Source organism: Amphiura filiformis, chromosome 14 (genome assembly GCF_039555335.1).
Source record: "Amphiura filiformis chromosome 14, Afil_fr2py, whole genome shotgun sequence".
Taxonomy (NCBI): Eukaryota; Metazoa; Echinodermata; class Ophiuroidea; order Amphilepidida; family Amphiuridae; genus Amphiura; species Amphiura filiformis.
The window spans coordinates 34326287-34346035 of NC_092641.1; the positions used below are offsets into that span (position 1 = coordinate 34326287).

The window sequence follows — 19749 nt, forward strand, 5'->3', positions numbered from 1 at the left end:
GAACAAAATTAATTGTTTGTCTCAAGTCCCATGGAATGCAGTATGCATTTTTATTTAATTTCTTATAATTCAACAACAAGCACATTTTGGGTATTTTGTACCTTGTCTCCTAATATGCAAATCAAACACATTTGAAACTTAGTAATATAAATTTTACAGCCAATTTTCTGCCTAATTTTCATTAAAATGTAAATTTTGCACAACTTAAGTGCAGGATGAATCTAATGTGCGCGGGGACAAGTGACAAACTCGTAATCTTTTTTGGCCTACCGACCCAGATAGGATGAATTTGTGTCTGTAAACCATCAATACAAACTCCCATATTTCGGCCTCATGCTTCCTTCACTAGCAATGAATTTGTTTTGAATCCGATGACTTGAGGGTTGTTATGCGATGTGGATGCAGCTAACAAAGCACACCATGCTTATGTCACGTATTGACGCCAGTTGGAGTTGACCGCCTTTGACTGTCATAATAATTGTGCCATCTATCATCCTTTTATCAAGTGATTTAGGATAAATTCATCTATGTGGGCAAAACAGACTGCAATCAACTTGTGTGAACATATTTGGTTGTTTATGGCAACAGCAAGTGCCATACAGTTATCGGGACAGTCATTTTCTGATTTAGGTTGACAAAACCAACAAAATTGATGATTGTAACCATTTTTTTTAATGCACCCATCCATAGATGTGGTGTGTAATGCTAGGGAACAAACCAAAACATTGATGACATCCTATAAATGAAACTTGTTTTGTTTCATGACCCTACCAGAAATGTAAACCTGAAATGTTCTTCAGACCAATGTTTTTGGACCACAGAGTGGAGTATATTTCCCCTCTCCCCACAAATGAAACCAGGACATCATCAATCTTTTGCTTTGTTCCCTTACTTATCTAGTTGTAAATTGGATTCATTTGGACACAATTTTGGATTACAAAAATATTTGCTTTCTTCAGCTCCACAATATTTGATTTGATATACCCCGTACTGACGCGAGTATAGTCCCACCCCGTTTTTGGGTGAACATTTTTCAAAATTGGAGAGTTTTTTATTTTTTCAGTTTTGTAGTGTCCCTGGACCTAGACCTGAATGCTAGGATCATTCATGGTTGACCTAAAAAATTGAATTTTGCACGGTGTTTTGTGTTTTTAATATGAAAATTGATACTTTGTTTTCATGTCATACTCTATTATTAGAATTAATGATTCAAATTAAATGCATTTTGATATCATTAATAGAGTATGACATGAAAACAAAGTATCAATTTTCATATTAAAAACACAAAACACCGTGCAAAATTCAATTTTTTTTTTCAACCATGAATGATCCTAGCATTTAGGTCTAGGTCCAGGGACACTCCAAAGAACGAAAAAATAAAAATTTGGGGGTGGGACTTTACTCGAAGGTGGGACTATACTCGCGTCAGTAGGGTAATTTGTGGATCCAAACACCCCTCACCATACCATATACATGATATATAATTATGGCCACATTAATCAATGCCCACAGATGCAAAATTAAGAAGAAATTAATAATAACAACAGCCCTTAAAATCATCTTTTTAATCAGCAGCTGCATGTTTCTCATCATAATTTGCATTAAATATTGATTTCTGAGGGAAGATCAGGAAATTTTACTTCATGGAAATGCAAAATGATTCACCAATTTATATCATTATTGATGCAATTGGCAATGACAACTGAAACAATAATTTGGAAATTATGAATTTTTACCCCTGATAAGCGATATCAAATTACTCAAATTAAAATAATTTAAGGTTCATAATTGTGTCAACTAAATAAGAAGAAATAAAACCTTTACAACAAAATTTAAATCTAGTCATGATACATAATTTCTGACTTATGTTCAGTGAATTTTAGTTGTTGTTGATGGACGGATCACTTTCTAAAAATGCTTCAGGCCAAATGTTGAATGAATTGTTTTATGATCATGCCTTCTTTAATTAATTATTGATCTTTCTTCTAGATATTTTGCAACCGTGCATACACCAATGGACACAAATGTACCAATGAAAGACTACAGATGTGCTTTGATCTCACAACACAGGCCTACTTGATGAAACCAGGTCCCACATGCAAACCATATGGCTGCACTTCCTCTCCAATACATTTGAACTTACAAAATGCATGATTAGAATTTTGTCATAATTCAATACTTAGGTTGAGTTTTTGTGCAATGGTAAGTGTAGGAGTGCATCAGTGGATGTTGGTGGGTGTGTATGGGAGTGGTGTGGTGAGGTGTGTGCAGGGATGTGTTTGAGGTATAGTGTTGAGGTGAGTACGGTTGAGTATGAGCTACAGCTATATTATTTTTGTCCTTTAATTCTTTGACTGTTCATTTAAAAAATTCCATTGAGTATGTATCGTGCAATAATTCAAGTTTCTTTTTATGTATTTTATTATTATTTGCCTTATTGCAATTCAGCCATTTTGGCTGCTATTTGAGTGTTTTAATAAAATATACCTGAAAAACTTGTACAGAACTTGACCTGGTAAACACATACCATATTGAAACACTTGTAAAGTGGTTTTATTTGTAATCACTTTAACCAGGGATATGTATCCCTGCTTTAACAAATTAAAAAATTTGGTATGAACTATCAATTCCAACATGTTCCCATCATTTGTACAGACTGGTATCCAAAGTTTACCGAATAAAAATCCCTTTAAAAGGGAGTGCTCATCCCTAGGTCAAGTCAAGAATTCACTGCTGAATATTAAATAAATTTAACTTGAGATATTCTGCTGTGTGAATTGTCTTGAGGATTCTGAAAAGCTGTCGATAACAAAATACTGGGCCCCAGTATAAACTAAAGGCCACAGGGCCAGCAGGCCCAAGGCCGGCGACTCCCATATGACGACTACATTGTAAACACTCCAAGTGGGACCCTAATATAAGGGACCCTAATATAAGGCCACGCAGGGCAAGAACGCAAGAGTAACCTTATTGTAACATTATCCAACAGCTGATCATAGTTCAGCTATGGTGCAAGAACCACTCCACGTATCAACAAAGGGTGCTATTTATGCCATACACTCAGTGCGATATAGGCTGAATATCGAATGTGATTCAGTGCGATATAGACTGAATATTAGGGAGACCAGGTTGCATCGGGGCTTGAGATTGGAATTCCAATTTCCTTTCTCACAGAGTAAGGGCTAAGAGTAAAAGTGGCCTTCTCTCCTTTCTCCCTTTTTCTTGCTATTTTCTTCCATTTCTTGTTTGGTTTATCAAAGCTATTTGGGCCAGCATGCATCTTATTAGCCTACACTGGCTATCTAGGCTTGTGCTTTTGTTTAGTATGAGCTTGGAACGGGCCATGGTTTTCCCATGGATAAGCATGTGTCCCTCACAGACCAACATGGGTAAACAAACAAACAAACAAACAAACAAAGACACCTGTCACTATCAAACAGTGCAAACTCACATCCCTATACCAGCTAAAAATACCTCTCTCAAAAGTTCATTAATAGTTATGCCCACAGGCATCCCAGTGAGTGATCAATTATAACAATATTGCATCAGATCAGGTATAGTCTTCCGCAAAATCTCACAAATAACACAGGGATGTGTGCCTGATTTCAGTGTTTTAATAGTGCATTGAATAATGCCAAGTATGTTTTGCAGAGACCTGTATTATTTATAATAGATTTGGCTGGTTTGGTGGAGCAATGATGAATACAGCCTGATCTTACAAAGAAGGCTTTAATAGAACAAGGAAGTGCTTTGTACGGACTAATTGCACCTGTTTGATGGATCTGTACTAGGGTTGCACACCGTCACCTATGTCTCCAAATAGCCTAGATTAATTGACTAAGGCCTAAAAAAATTGTTTGATTGGTGTAACATAAAAAAATAGGGTAGGTAGGTCAGGACCTTTTTCTTTTCTTTTTTTAATAGCTCTAAATTGCGTTTGATAAAGCCCTTGGAACTTTTGTATAGAAATTATATGCTTGGGACTTGAAACACTATTTTGTGTTCAGAAATTTTGTATTAAGATTTTGTGTTAAAGAGTTTCCATTGTATTAACAGGTTTTGTTATTCTTTTGTAAATCTATACAATTATTGCAAGATCTGTATGAAAAGTGTGTTCACCTTTGATTAGAGTTAATGAAAGTACATTCCATCCAATCCAGGGCATAAATCATATTCAATTTTTAACATTTTTGTTTCACCCACGTGCAACAAGAAATTGTTTAAAACACATACAGATATGTACAATATTGCACCAACAGAGAGGACGCCCTTGACACAACATCCAATCAGTCAAAACATCTCATTGTCTTCAATGCTATTTGAACCCTGGAAGGGGAGCTCTCTGTCCTGGTTAAAATCCATCACCTGATTGTTGGTATCGGTTCACACTTGGTTTTACAATAAATAAATCCAACAATATCATAACAGTTGACATTGATGTGAAGAAGATAAATGTGCATATTGAATTTATTCATAGCCAATTGAGCAAACAATATTTACATGCTGAATTTTAATATACAACCCTGAAGCTTGTCTCTGATGCAAATGTAAATATGCAACATCACATGTACCTGAAGATTCCATACATGTAGTTTTAATGTGAAAATTATAACTCTCAACACACAACAACGCAAAGATGAGAAAATATCTTGATTATTTATATGCATGGACGACAGCCATTTCCGTCTTCAGACGACAATTTTATGCAATCAATATTATACATATGGAATATTTTCTGCTTCATAGATTGTCACAGTCAACAAACACAGACTCTATGGTCCGCAGACCAATCCAACAACCACAGACTCCATGGCCTGCTGCTACCTAGACCAATCCATAATACTTGCTGCTCTACTGACCAACACAATTCCTAAGCTTAAGCCTAAGGCATGATGTTTAACCCCTGAGCACTACCTGCCGATCTAACATTGCCTCTGATTGGTCAATTACATGATATCTTCACTTTTATCACCAATCAGAATGGAGCTTTTGCAAATAATTCACCCCAATTTGTTTGCGTGGTGAAATTATTCTAACGGCAAGTAGTTCTCAAGGGGTTAAGCTTAAGGTGTGATGTTTAATTTACATCTCAGGCATGAGAATTGCTTTTTTGAAAACCGCCTGAAAAAGCGTGTGAATTTGGCCTCAAAAAGGTCCAAAACAGGCTGAAAAAAAATGATGAAAATGTGTAAATTTGGACAACAAATTGCCTGAATTCATGCAAAAGCCTGAAAATTCTCATGCCTAACATCTGAATCTATATGTCCAGTAGAGTGTATAGTGTGCTATCAGGGTGATGCGGTTTCCGGCAAAAGTTTATCATGCCTATAGTCCCAACTTTGCACAAACATTGTGTGAAACACTGTGCGATTCTGTGCTATATAACAACACACACTGTACCATGCATTCTGTGCTATCAGTGGTAGATAGCAACACACACTGTACCATGCATTCTGTGCTATCAGGGGTAGATAGCAACACACACTGCACCATGCATTCTGTGCTATCAGTGGTAGATAGCAACACACACTGCACCATGCATTCTGTGCTATCAGTGGTAGATAGCAACACACACTGTACCATGCATTCTGTGCTATCAGTGGTAGATAACAACATACACTGTACCATGCACAGTGTGCTATCAGGGGTAGATAGCAACATAGGGATAGCAACACACACTGTACCATGCATTCTGTGCTATCAGGGGTAGATATAGCAACACACACTGTACCATGCATTCTGTGCTATCAGGGGTAGATAGCAACACACACTGTACCATGCATTCTGTGCTATCAGGGGTAGATAACAACATAAACTGTACCATGCATTCTGTGCTATCAGTGGTAGATAGCAACACACACTGTACCATGCATAGTGTGCTACATTGTATCATGGGTAGATAGCAACACACACTGTACCATGCATTCTGTGCTATCAGGGGCAGATATAGCAACACACACTGTACCATGCATTCTGTGCTATCAGGGGTAGATATAGCAACACACACTGTACCATGCATTCTGTGCTATCAGGGGCAGATAGCAACACACACTGTATCATGCATTCTGTGCTATCAGGGGTTGATAACAACATACACTGTACCATGCACAGTGTGCTATCAGGGGTAGATAGCAACCCCGGGATAGCAACACACACTGCACCACGCATAGTGTGCTACATAGTATCAGGGGTAGATAGCAACACACACTGTACCATGCATTCTGTGCTATCACACTGTACCGATACCATACACAGTGTGCTATCAGGGGTAGATAACAACATACACTGTACCATGCATATTGCGCTATCAGGGGTAGATAGCAACACACACTGTACCATGCATAGTGTGCTATCAGGGGTAGATAGCAACACACACTGTACCATGCATTCTGTGCTATCACACTGTACCATACACAGTGTGCTATCAGGGGTAGATAACAACATACACTGTACCATGCATATTGCGCTATCAGGGGTAGATAGCAACACACACTGTACCATGCATAGTGTGCTATCATGGGTAGATAGCAACACACACTGTACCATGCATTCTGTGCTGTCAGGGTAGATAGCAACACAGTGTACCATGCACAGTGTGCTATCAGGGGTAGATAACAACATACACTGTACCATGCATAGTGTGCTATCAGGTGTAGATAGCAACACACACTGCACTGTACCATGCATAGTGTACTATCAGGGGTAGATAGCAACACACACTGTACCATGCATTCTGTGCTGTCAGGGGTAGATAGCAACACACACTTTAGTACTATGCATAGTGTGCTATCGGGGGTAGATAGCAACACACATTGTACCATAGTGTGCTATCAGGGTAGATAACAGCATACACTGTACCATGCATAGTGTGCTATCAGGGGTAGATAGCAACACACACTGCACTGTACCATGCATAGTGTGCTATCAGGGGTAGATAGCAACACACACTGTACCATGCATTCTGTGCTGTCAGGGGTAGATAGCAACACACACTGTAGTACTATGCATAGTGTGCTATCGGGGGTAGATAGCAACACACATTGTACCATAGTGTGCTATCAGGGTAGATAACAACATACACTGTACCATGCATAGTGTGCTATCAGGGGTAGATAGCAACACACACTGCACTGTACCATGCATAGTGTACTATCAGGGGTAGATAGCAACACACACTGTACCATGCATTCTGTGCTGTCAGGGGTAGATAGCAACACACACTGTAGTACTATGCATAGTGTGCTATCGGGGGTATATAGCAACACACATTGTACCATAGTGTGCTATCAGGAGTAGATAGCAACACACTGTACCATGCACAGTGTGCTGTCAGGGGTAGATAGTAACACACTGTACCATGCACAGTGTGCTGTCAGGGGTAGATAGCAACACACTGTACCATGCACAGTGTGCTATCAGGGGTAGATAGCAACACACTGTACCATGCACAGTGTGCTGTCAAGGGTAGATAGCAACACACTGTACCATGAACAGTGTGCTATCATGGGTAGATAGCAACACACTGTACCATGCACAGTGTACTGTCAGGGGTAGATAGTAACACACTGTACCATGCACAGTGTGCTGTCAGGGGTAGATAGCAACACACTGTACCATGCACAGTGTGCTATCAGGGGTAGATAGCAACACACTGTACCATGCACAGTGTGTTGTCGGGGGAGATAGCAACACACTGTACCATGCACAGTGTGCTATCAGGGGTCTCAAAATAAATAAATAAATCTGTGATATCTACACCTTGCCATGGATGATTTGGTCAAAAATGAGAAACACCTGCAGTTAATAATTCTAGCTTGTTTGCAACTTGAGAACTCCATCCATTTAAAAAGCCGACTGATTTTTCAATTTTTTTGGTAGCTTTTTTTAGGCCTACATTGTAATGTTATCCAGCTCAATAATAATATCCAGTTCAGTTGAAAGACTTTCAGTTACCAATCCATTGCAGTTTAGCTTGAACTCTTTTGATATCACCAGATACAACTAGCTATCACAGCCACATTAAATGAAACTAGCTTCAAATCACAGAGACCTTGAATTTGATCTATATCTGTCACACATACATTGACTCTCTCATAATAACGATCACTTTCACTATCAAGAAGAAACATTACTGATGCTAACAATAAGCAAATAGCAAGTAATGTGCAATTCATGTAAAGGCCAATGTTATCAAACAATGTAGACTAGTGTAGAATAGATGTACACCATATGTAGGGTTTGAAATTTGCCGACTGTATGCTACTCATCACTCTCCTCATGATGTTTCTAAGGAGATATGTCAGGAAGTGATTCCAATTGAACATAATCGAGTTTTAAAACTTACAGGTGAGCTAACAATCAACTTTTAGGGGAATCACTCTTGATGGCTCAACCAGCAAATCCTTTGTTGAATGGCGTTAAAAATGGTCCAGAAATTCATATTAGCAACACCATTATTTGAAACATACACACCAACAAAAATGAGTGCCTAGTATTAACTATTAAATTTGGTATGAATGCTTTTGAGATATAGAATACTAAATTCCGGGAAACATAACTTTATTTCTGTAGGACTAAAAAATCTGGATCACCATTCAAAACCAATCAAGAACATGGAGCTACATCCTACTTCCTGCTTATTCATTGTAATATCCCATCCATAATGTTCTATAATCATAAAGGCAAGTAAAATGATGACCTTCAAATGACAAAATGCACAAATTGCTTCTAAATTGGATTGGATTTTAACTGTGCCAGTCAAAGAATTCTTAAAAGTCTGTTGACCTCTACCGCTATAACTGCTTCTGATCTAAAGCAATTAAGCAACGAAATATGGTTTAGAAACCCTGGGCCTATTATACTATCTATTACTGCAGCCATTTATTTTTTGAGGTATAACTTATTATTTTGGTCAATATCACCCTGAATATCATCAAATTTACTGTGTTTTTCGGGAGTTGACCGTACTACCATATTTGCCATGTTTAAATGTACTCAATACAGTGAAACAGTACCGTACTATAACACTTTAATGCCGGCTGTCTTCCTTGATAGATCAGTTGGTTAGAGCACTGGCTATAAGATACCCTAGGTCCTAGGTTCAAATCCTGGTCAATGATGACCATTGGTCTTCCTTTGCCAACTCCAGGGAAAGAATAAACTGGTTACTAAGGCTAGACTCATGGATTGTTTTTACTTTTTATTTAGCACTAAAAAAAGATATTGTAATGATGTTAATTTCACATGTTGGATCAGACTGGGCCATATACACCCATCATGGAATCAAAACCGACTGATTATCAATGTCAATCAATCAATAAAAAACACAAAACTGTTGTTATATATTTGCTTAAATGTCTGCCTGTGACAAGTTTGTTCACCCCATACAGTCAAGTCTGAAATATGCATACACGACTCTTCTCATCCGCATATTAATTTCACTGTAGGATCATTATCAGCATATCTACTGTCTATGTGAAACATGTGATATCCATTCAATGGCCAGGCCTGGAAAAAATGAGCAATTTGGCAATCTCCTTGCCGGGAAATTTGGTCATTTGGAAGGAAATTTTGCTTTTTCGGTTAAAGAAATACATAAGAAATAGAGGGAAATCCTGCCAAGTTGGAGGGAAATTTATCTCTCTTGCCGGGAAATAAACATTTTTCCAGGTCTGCCAATGGCTGCCCTGTGTAATAATCAGCATATCTACTGTCTATGTGAAACATGTGATATCCATGAAATGGCTGCCCTGTGTTACAATCAGCATATCAACCATGGCATACAAAATGAAGTCTAAATATTTTCAATCTACCACAGTCATAGGCAACAAATGAAAAACAAATGCAAAAAGTTTGTTTACCCCACCCACAATTAGTCGGCTTACATGATCAATAACATTGATTCTATATTGAACATAATTGACGCAAAACGTGACATACACCGCGTGCACTGTGCAGCTTTGCCTTTTTAATCAATATTGTTATTGATACTGATAGCTTTTTGTAATATTAAACTACCCATTTCTTGTTGGAATAGACCAGGGCTGTACGCAGGGGGGTTGTGCGACGCAATTGGGAAAAGTATACAAAAAGTCCCAACATTTAAAAAATCATGTTTTTTACGCATTTTTGGATGCAAAAAGGTCGAAATTTTGGGAAGAAAGTCCACTTTTCACAAAATCACCCCCCCCTTAGAAAAAAAGCCCCTTTTTCAAAATCAGCACCCCAAATGAAATCCTGCGTGACGGGCCTGGAATAGACATTAGCTGTCAAATACTGATTTCACTGTTTTGTATTAAAAGCCCCTACCTAATGAAGACAAATGTATCTTTTACAAACTGATAACATTATACAAACAAATACACAGAGCATGTCTTGGATATATATATATCACGTTTTGAAACTGAACTCTTCATGTGATTTTCGCTCTCACATAAAATGAAATATTTCTCAACTCTTTTCATATGCTATTGAGCTACACACTGAAACTAGTAGTAGACCCAGGGAAGCAAAACTATGTAAAATCAACCATTTTGGTTTTTACAGCCAATTTCAGTTGACACAAAGCCCATAACCAGGATTTATTGGGAGGGGTTGATTTTGAAAAAAATGGACTGGGGTAGATTTTCAAAAAAGTATACCTTTATTTTCATCAAAATATGGACCTTTTCTGACCAAACAGGCATAAAATCCTTTATTTTTTTCGCTCGCAAATATGACTTTTTTGACCTTTACCAATTTTTTTTGGGGGGGGGGGGAAATCCTCCCTCCTAGTTACATGCCTGCCTGACACCCAACAGCCTAGCTCTAGCCATGCCAAAATCTCAACCAGTCCAGAATCAATCACCAGTAGTGATCAGGTTTCGTGCCGACATGCTCATCAATGATCCCGCCACACACTTGGAATTTGGACATTGCGAATCAAATGGAGGGTACTGTTGGTCCAAATAATCAGATGCTATTTGCTGGGAACTTTGGCTTTAGTTGTATAGAGGGAATTTGACCAAAAACAAGGCACTAATCATAATTCTTTCCACATATACAGTATTTGCCTGTAATATATTTTCCCCAATCTATGACTATTCTCCAAATCCTCTGATCAAACGATACAGCTGATCTTTATAATAGATTTCCCAGAGACACGTCCAGGATTTCATCAAAATTTTGGTTTGTCCCCTTAAGAAACACATGCATTAATTGTCATAATTATTGCCACCTGGCAGCGTTCGAAATTTTGGTTGTCCGTTCGCCCGGGACAACTAAAAAAGTCGCCGGACAACCAAAAATACTGATTCGGTTGTCCGCCGGACAACCATAAATTTGTAGCCAAAACTCACCTTTGTACGTGTGTACCTTTTAGCCGATGGTAATATTTAAAATGTGAAACTATTTTTGAATAAAATAAACATGAATTTAAACGTGTTTCCACAACCCAGCTGCGAAACTCAACCGCAGCCATTAGCCCCTCGATACCGAAAAAAAAAGTTTATGCATCGGGGGATGTTCAGTCTCTTGCGTTCGATTACAACCATAAAAATGTGCACCACTGTTACTGAGTAAGCTTAATATAAAATGCATTGCATTATTATCTTGAAATTTTCAGAAGAAATCATGACCAATGTAGTAAAAACTCCCATAAATTTGTAGCAAGTATTTTACAATCTAGGCCATGTGCATGTATCGGTAAATGTAAACAGCTGGTTTGGGCATTTTGACACACGGTCGGTCGAGGGCTAGCTGGTGATGTGCATGGTTCCCAAATCTGTCAAGCTCTTGCAATAGTAAAATCATGTCTAAAGAAAAACTGGCTGTCAGCAAAAACCCTGGCAAAAAATCTGACCTCTGACCGTTGCTAAGTTTCAAGACACGAGGCAATTATTTGTGAATAAAAAATATTCAGATCAGATCGGTTTCAAAACACCCATTGTCTCTTCCGGGGGATTTCCCTATGAGCTCATGAATAATTAATGAGGTATATTTCAAAGGAGATTTTTGCGTACATATTAAAATCTTGACTTCTTGAAAAAAAATCATGAATTCTGATGGATTTTAAGCATAAAATTCGGCACAAACATGGATTTATCGATAATAAATAATTGATGAACATACAACCTGTATTTTCTTGGATATATTTGATATTTTATTAGCAACAAGGTGAGTTTGGGGAAAGTGTGTGATATGTGAATTTGGCGGCAGTGTATGTTTTTAAACTTGGAGTGCAACTTTAAGCTTTAAAAGTTCATTAAAATTTCGGACAACCAAAAATATTTTCGGACAACCAAAAAATGTTTTGAGGTTGTCCGGCGGACAACCTCAAAAAATTGCTAAATTCGAACACTGCCACCTGGCATTGCAATATACGCTATTTATACAGACATATGCCACTAGCTAGTAGACATTAGCGCATCATAAGTTTGTTCAACCCAATTTTTTTCTGTCTACTGCTTCTGAAAAGCAGACAACAGGAAAAGGTTAGGTAAAAGTGATGTGCAACTGGTAAGGCCGTGTAAAATTAATATTTTGGTTCTCGTCCCTCCTCCTCAATTTCTGGGATTTGTCAGATTTTTTTTTTTTTTTAGATTTTCAATTTTTTTAGACTTTGGAATGATTTATGAAATCTTCATACATATAAATAAGTTTATTAGAGAACAAGCATCACTTCCAAGTCTTTTTGTGGTACTCTAGGGGGTTTATCCCTCAGAATCTCACATTTGAAAAAAAAAAAAAAAGGGCCTCATCGTTTCCTCAAGCACTGTTGGAGAAGACCGAAAACTACTGACAATGCTAATTTTACATTGAAAAAAAAAAAAAAAAAAAACACCTCCTCCCTCATCAATTCATGAAAATCCTCTGGACGAGAACCAAAACATTAATTTTATACGGCCTAATAGGCGAGACTCATCATGAGGACTGGCCTACATGCAGAATCAAGTACAGGCAGGCCCGTACGCAGGGGTGCAACACCCCCCCCCAATTTGAAAACGTATACAAAAAGTCCCAAAATATCAGAATAAAAAAAATCAGGTTTTTAACGCTTTTTTGGACAAAAAAGGTCCAAATTTTGGAATGAAAGTCCACTTTCCACAGAATTGCCCCCCTGCCCACCTTGAAATAAAGATCCACCTTTTCAAAATCAGCACCCCCAAATGAAATCCTGCGTACGGGCCTGAGTCAGAGTAGCAGTGAATGAATTTTTTTCGGTGGGGGGGGAGGAAGTGAATTTCAGAGGGGGGACGTGCAAAATCAACAAATTTTGTGCAAAATTGATGCAAAAAGTGGAAATGTTTATAATTTTGGGTTTTTACTGCAAGGGGAACCACAGGGGCAAGAGTTCTGGCATAACAGAATACAGATCAGTAGATCACACTTTTTTTACATCACAGAACAGCAGACCGATAATTCCAAGTATAAAATATATATGTTCTGTTCCCTTAAAAATGGCTATGTTTAGTACGACGTCCAACTCCCGATTTGACCGTTAAAGGTCAAGTTTTTACGATGCGAACTTCGCATTGACGAACTGAGCCCTCGTGGGTATCAAGATCGATATATTTTCGCGCGTCATAAGCGGGTTTACTTCTCTAATCGATTCTAAAAGGTCAGATTGATTGTTTTAAACCGGGTTTGTTTTAAAATAAACCTAGTTATAGGAACTTTCTTAATATATATCTGGGATTAACCTTGCTAATCCGGTTAGGAAAATATCATCCCCAGCAGCGGCGTCCTTGACTGTACTGGTAAGTGGTATTTTACGATTGTTTACGCTAAGTTGATTAGAATATTTCTTGTCTTATCCCTGTGAGCCTAAATTACATGCATGCATTTGTTTCATTAGTATTTTAGGCAACTTTTGATTGTAAAACCGTTAATGAGCAAGATACGGATTGTAGAGAAAAAGTGTCTCAAAATTGGAGCAAAATTCGGCACACGTGCATGACATGTGCGCTTGCGATATGCTCTTTCACATGTGTTGTCAGTGCACGAATATGGCGATTCGCCGAACAACGATTGTACTGTAACATGATTGGTAAGCTTATACATGTATTAAATAGCCATAAACTCACTGCTGCATTACATCAGGTATTGTCATGATTGTTTATTCGTAATTTACAATGCTGATCCTGATGTGATGGCCATTAATTTATGTCAATTTTTCGATAATTCTGTCGGGTCAATGACAAGTTCTGAATGTCGAATGTCAATCAAACTCAAACAAATTCAACATATTTATACCAATTCATGAATTACCATGTCCATGTATTATGATACGAGACAAGATCCCAGCATAGCATTCAGCTGCTATGACCTAAATCCTAATTTTACTGACTTTTCATTTGGTTTGCTCTTGCCGCCTTGGACTTCATGACTTGGTACAATATTCGAGAAATCTACAATGTCTCTACATGTACTGTCAAGTGACGTGTGTACAACTCCTGTTACTTTCAGATTCGGTGACCGTTTGTAATACAAGTAGACAATTCAATTCATTCAATCGTCACCAATTTTCAAATATATTAAATTTAAAACAATTCTTTGTGAAGTTATCGAAATAACGCTTTTTGACTGTTTTAATTATGTTTTCATTATAAATGTCACAAAGTATTAAAGGCCTATTCAGTGATCCCAGCGAAAGTGTAAAAAAATTAAAATTGTTTATAAATTGCTTTAAAAGTGAAGGATAAGGCATTCAAATTGTCATTTGGTATTTTTGAAATGAAAAATTTTGCAAAAAACAAAAAGCAAACAGCAATATTGAAGAAGTTGAAGCCCCATTCAAATACATGTAGCTAATTTCTGTACTGAGAGTACAGAAATTACAGATTCATGTAAATGCCTTTATTTTGTCGTAAATACACAGCTTTCGGCTGAACCACTAGCAGGCTATGTCACTATGTCAGCACATCTATGACAATGACAAAGGTACCAAAATCTGAATTTTGATGATTTTTACTATCGTCCGGATGAGCAAATCACTGAATAGGCCTTTAATATTGATAATTTACAACCTGTTTAACCTCTCCATATATTCATACATTGCTCACCTGTGTTTTCATATCATATTTTGTTATGAAAAATGATTATAATTTATGGAGCAACAATTTCTTTTATTCCGGTTGAACTTCAGTAATAATGTAGTTTAACAACTTCTCGGTTGGACTAATTGAAGAGGGCGTGTTGGTTACTTTGCCGTCGCATTCAAGTGTGCTTCATTTTTATTCTAAAATGCTATTGTGGTCGCGTGTATCAGATGAAATTGATACACAACTTGCTGGCGCAAGTTATCAACGTACACTGTATGTATGGCTACTGACGCAAGTTATGGTTACCGATGCATACCAACGCAAACATTTTTTTTATTTTTTATTTCGCTCCTAATTTTTGTTTCTTGCGCCAACAATTTTTTTCTTGACAACTTTTAGTTAAAGGGAGTCTCGGGCAATCATAACATTCAGGGCTCCCACAGTCCTTGAAAGTCCTTGAATTTGAAAACGCCTTTTCAAGGCCTTTAAAGTCCTGGAAAACTGCACACAGTCCTTGAAAGTCCTTGCAAATTGGAATTTAAAATATAATTTTGACAAAATTTGGGGAGGAGCTGTCACTTTGTTAATATGTGCCGCATGGAGAGCGATCATGATTTTTGTGTTGTGGTAAGTCCTTGAAAATCGTGCTTTTGGACCTTGAAAGTCCTTGAATTTTAAAAAGGTGCTGGAACCCTGAACATTATTCCTATGTTACAAAAACAATTATCAAGCACGAATCACATGGTTTTATTTAAAACAAACTCAAATTGACCATAAAAACAGTCGGCTCTCATCAACACACGATATTCAAAATTCCCCGCTACCGAAATTGTGTAAGTGCAATGACGTAATGGTTATTTGTGTCGTCAGCCTTCATTGTATTTAACTGGGACGTCATTGCACTCGACAATTTCGGGCGCCCGGCAGCTCAACTTCTTTATTAGGCAAAACATTTTTTTTTTTTTGTTGCCCTCAAGTGGGAAAAATTGAAATTTGGGTCGGTCGGTCGATTATCCTTTTTTTTTTTAGACAGTCTTCAGTTTTTAAAAATCCCCACATATTAAATAATTCTTTTTCCATTAGGGAGATTTGTCAATTTTGACTAATCTGGATACTTGTTAGATTATCAATTTAAGACTAGTCTTTCAATAAAATATTAATTCTGTAACTTTATTAAATTTAGGCCTGTTTTTGGTACTTTTTGCCCAATTTCACAAGCATTGTCAGTTTGTTTTTAGGAAAGTGCAGTCTCATGCCTGATGTATGTAGCCAAATGTTATGAATTTAACAAGTCATCAAGAGGAGCTATAAATCACTCTTGCAAATGCAACTGAAGAGGAGCTGTACTGTAGAAAATGCTGTTCCTGATTGTGCCTGATTAATTTATTTGTTGCATTATGCTTTCAGACTTCAGAGGAACTGTTGTTGAATAACGGGTGTGCCCAACTGAGAAGTGCCGGAGAAGGTATGTATACTTTACAATGCAATATATTTTTCTAATGTTTGCTGCATGTATACATTGACTGTCAAAATTCTGTCCTGATAATTGATTCACACCAACATTGCAACAGCAACTTGCTTTCTTCAGCTGTTGAAATTTAAAATATAAAACTGCATTAAATTGTGTTTTGTTATATTGCGCAAGTCCATATAATACTGAAAACTTTTCATGCAAGTATGATATTGTAATGTAATTTGTAATATTGTAATGTAATTTGTGTAAGGTAAGTATGTAAAGTAAGGTAATGTAAATATTGTAAGGTAAATTGTAGGTCAAGACTTCTACTAATGCACAGCTGTTTCAATTTAAATTCCCTTTAAATCATGGCACCAAAATCTTCCTGTGACAAAAGCCACCCCGACCGCCCTGGTCGTGGACCATGTGCAGTGTGCCATAAACAAAACCTCCCATCAAAGTACTGGCACATTATTCAACTGCAAGCTTTAATCATTGTTGAATAACTGCAAGCAAGTGCATGCGGTGGGAGATAGATTCTAGTCACTCGGATCTTCACAAGTTGCATTGATTTGTGGAAGCCCCACAAGAAACAAACTGGGAAGTTGGTATGCATGGAGAAAAATGTATCACTGTTAAAAATAAAAGGTGCAAGGTACTATATTAACCATCTATCTCTGTTTTGTTTTTGTCTTGCAGATGGAAAGGTTTGTACATATGGAGTTCATTTGACTCAACACAATTTAAGGCATAGTGCCATGCTTACAACCTACACATTCGTGGAAACTCATGTTGTGAAGCTGGAGGAATACTGCCTTCCTTTTTATTGATTTGATTTACGGTGGCATGATGACCAATGCTTGCAACCAATGATGTGTGGTGTGAAGCTGGATCAAATGTGCCACCTTTTTATTTGATTCACAATGGTATAAACTATGCCCAATGCTTGCAACCAATAAAGTGATGTGAAGCTTGAGATACAACTATGCCACCTTATTATACTAACCAGTGATTGGAAAATAGCTGCCACACTAGTGAGATGTTTGCAACCAATCACCAATGGTGTGAAGCTGGATACAAATATATCATGATCAAGGAATATGAGTCTAAAGTTAATTTTTATTAGTTCCGCAGTCCAGGAAATGCAGATACGCACTGGTGAATTGCGATCGCGTAGAAGGGACAACTTGACAAGGTCGTCTACTATGCGCCGCGCCAACAACCAATGGGTAAACCGACTTGTTATCAAGTTTGTTGATCAGCCAATCAGCGTGATTGTTTATCTCTTCTGTTTGTACGCTCATACACGCTTGGCGCACAGCTCATGAGCTCAGACCGCGGAAGTTATAAAAAATTAACTTTAATGTCAGCAATTTTCAGGTTTGATTATTAGCAATTATTCATTCAAACACCATTAAAAGTGGACTTTTTCACTGTTAGAAATAAAATTAAACAAGACTAACAACGGTTTATATCAATAACTCAAAATCAATATCAGGACCATTAGACTCATTATCTTGTGCCAACTTTCAGAGGAAAATTTCAACTCAGCAGATTTCACCTTGAAGTTCTTTTTGTTGATTGTGACAAAATATATAAAATTAATATTTTGCCTCAATTACAAATTTATAACACCTTTGTTTGAAATCTTACAATACTGCTATTGAGATTTTTCTGAATTTCCCATATTACCGCATTATGTCCAATTTTTGTTTGTTTGCATTTTTAACATCTTGTTAAGTTTTTTAAATAGTTTCTTAACACTTTTTTATTGGCCTTATAATGAGCTGCAATTAAGATGCAACTAATGTACAGAACAATCCTGTACATTATTAACTGTAATACTAATAGTAATACTATTATTTACTATAAATATGCTATATTGTATTGTCCATTTGGCTCCCTCAAGACAGTGATGTTTGCACTTTGACATACGTTGCAGGTGTACAGATGTAGCGCTTTTGATCGCGCATGTAAACGCACCAGACTCAGTACACCGGTCGATCTTAGCGGTTCCGGTGTTGATTAAGATACTTCTTGCATCGATCCCGAGATGCGGAAAAACCAATAGTCATTTTGTCCCACATAAATGAATAAATAACAAAAACCCCGATCCCCGAGTGGACTCACCCATTCGGTGACGCCACACACGATAATCACCCTTATCCTCCTTGGTTTCTAGATGAGATAGACGTGTGGATTTTTCTTTACCAACGCTAAGTATCATTACGAACCAAAGGACGAGATATACAGTTTGTTTGTTACACTGAGGTAAAAACCAACCAGTATAGTCGCTAGGGAGATAGTTTTGACGACATTTTTCAGTTAGAAAAGTGACAAAAACGATCCAAAAACTTAGCTTGTATGTGTGTTTCCGTTCGTATACGGGACACACGTTTTCAAAATGGCCGCCCTTAGGACGCCATTTTATTTTTGTTCTCACGTAAAACAACTATAACAGACTAGTAGTTACAATAGATGTTTGTACAGTACTGTGTATACATGTATGGTGAGTGATTATCGCTATGTTTATGGTGTGCTCTATCGTTATATCTTTCAGTACGCTGCGTCTGATGACGCCGAGTTACTGCTAAGAGTTCGTGGGTTTCGAAGGACCAGCCTGACAAATCTTCCCCAAAAGGTTTTCAGTTTTTCATCCCTTTGTATATATATTTTTATATCATACCACTACATCAGCGCCAGCCACTGTGCGTGTGGGTCTGTTTATTGGGCTTGAGCTTGTGTTCGGGGGTAGTGCTGTACGCTCCCGATTACTACAATGTCTAGGCCTTGTCAATCATGCCCTTCCCTTGTACCAGAGTGGGACCCAGATCCACTCTGCTACTCCCACAGGGATTGCTCTAAATCAAATAAGTGTGCTTCCTTTTGCATAGGCTTATCGGACATCCACTTCGAGGATTTAGAAAGTAGCGCTCGCTTAGGTCTTGACACAGACAGAAGACGAAGACTAAGAAACAGAGGCCTACAGGTAAGATTGATATGGTAGGTACTAGCGAGGCAGGCAAGGGCCACGCTAAGGTAACCTCTGGGGCTCCGGTCCCGGGCAAGCAGGCGGACCCTCCGGGACTGCTAGCGAGCCCGAAGGCCTAGCAGCCAGCGTAAAGCACTGACTTTACGTCTAAGCTAGTAGCAGGCAGCAGGGCGGTACTTGCCCTAACAGGCGAGTACCAGTCTACCAGTGAGATCTCTAGCGCGCCTCTTGCAGGTGGACACCCGTCTATTGCTGGCGAACAGCGGGTCTAGCACCCGCGA

At 37.9% G+C, this 19749-nt stretch overlaps 1 protein-coding gene and 1 long non-coding RNA gene across 5 annotated transcripts in view; one reads left to right on the top strand and one right to left on the bottom strand.

The window, feature by feature from the left end:
- The window catches only part of LOC140170009 (ATP-binding cassette subfamily G member 4-like), a 109887-nt gene that overhangs the window by 69575 nt on the left and 20563 nt on the right, over window positions 1–19749 (bottom strand). The gene's annotated exons all lie outside the window — the stretch shown is intronic.
- LOC140170007 (uncharacterized) lies at window positions 13475–18045 on the top strand. Of its 2 annotated transcripts, none has more exons than XR_011861456.1 (3): window positions 13475–14026; window positions 16428–16485; window positions 17176–18045. It is a non-coding gene; the product is annotated as an uncharacterized lncRNA (long non-coding RNA). The 2 variants fall into 2 exon arrangements; XR_011861457.1 differs by having other exon boundaries at window positions 13475–13736.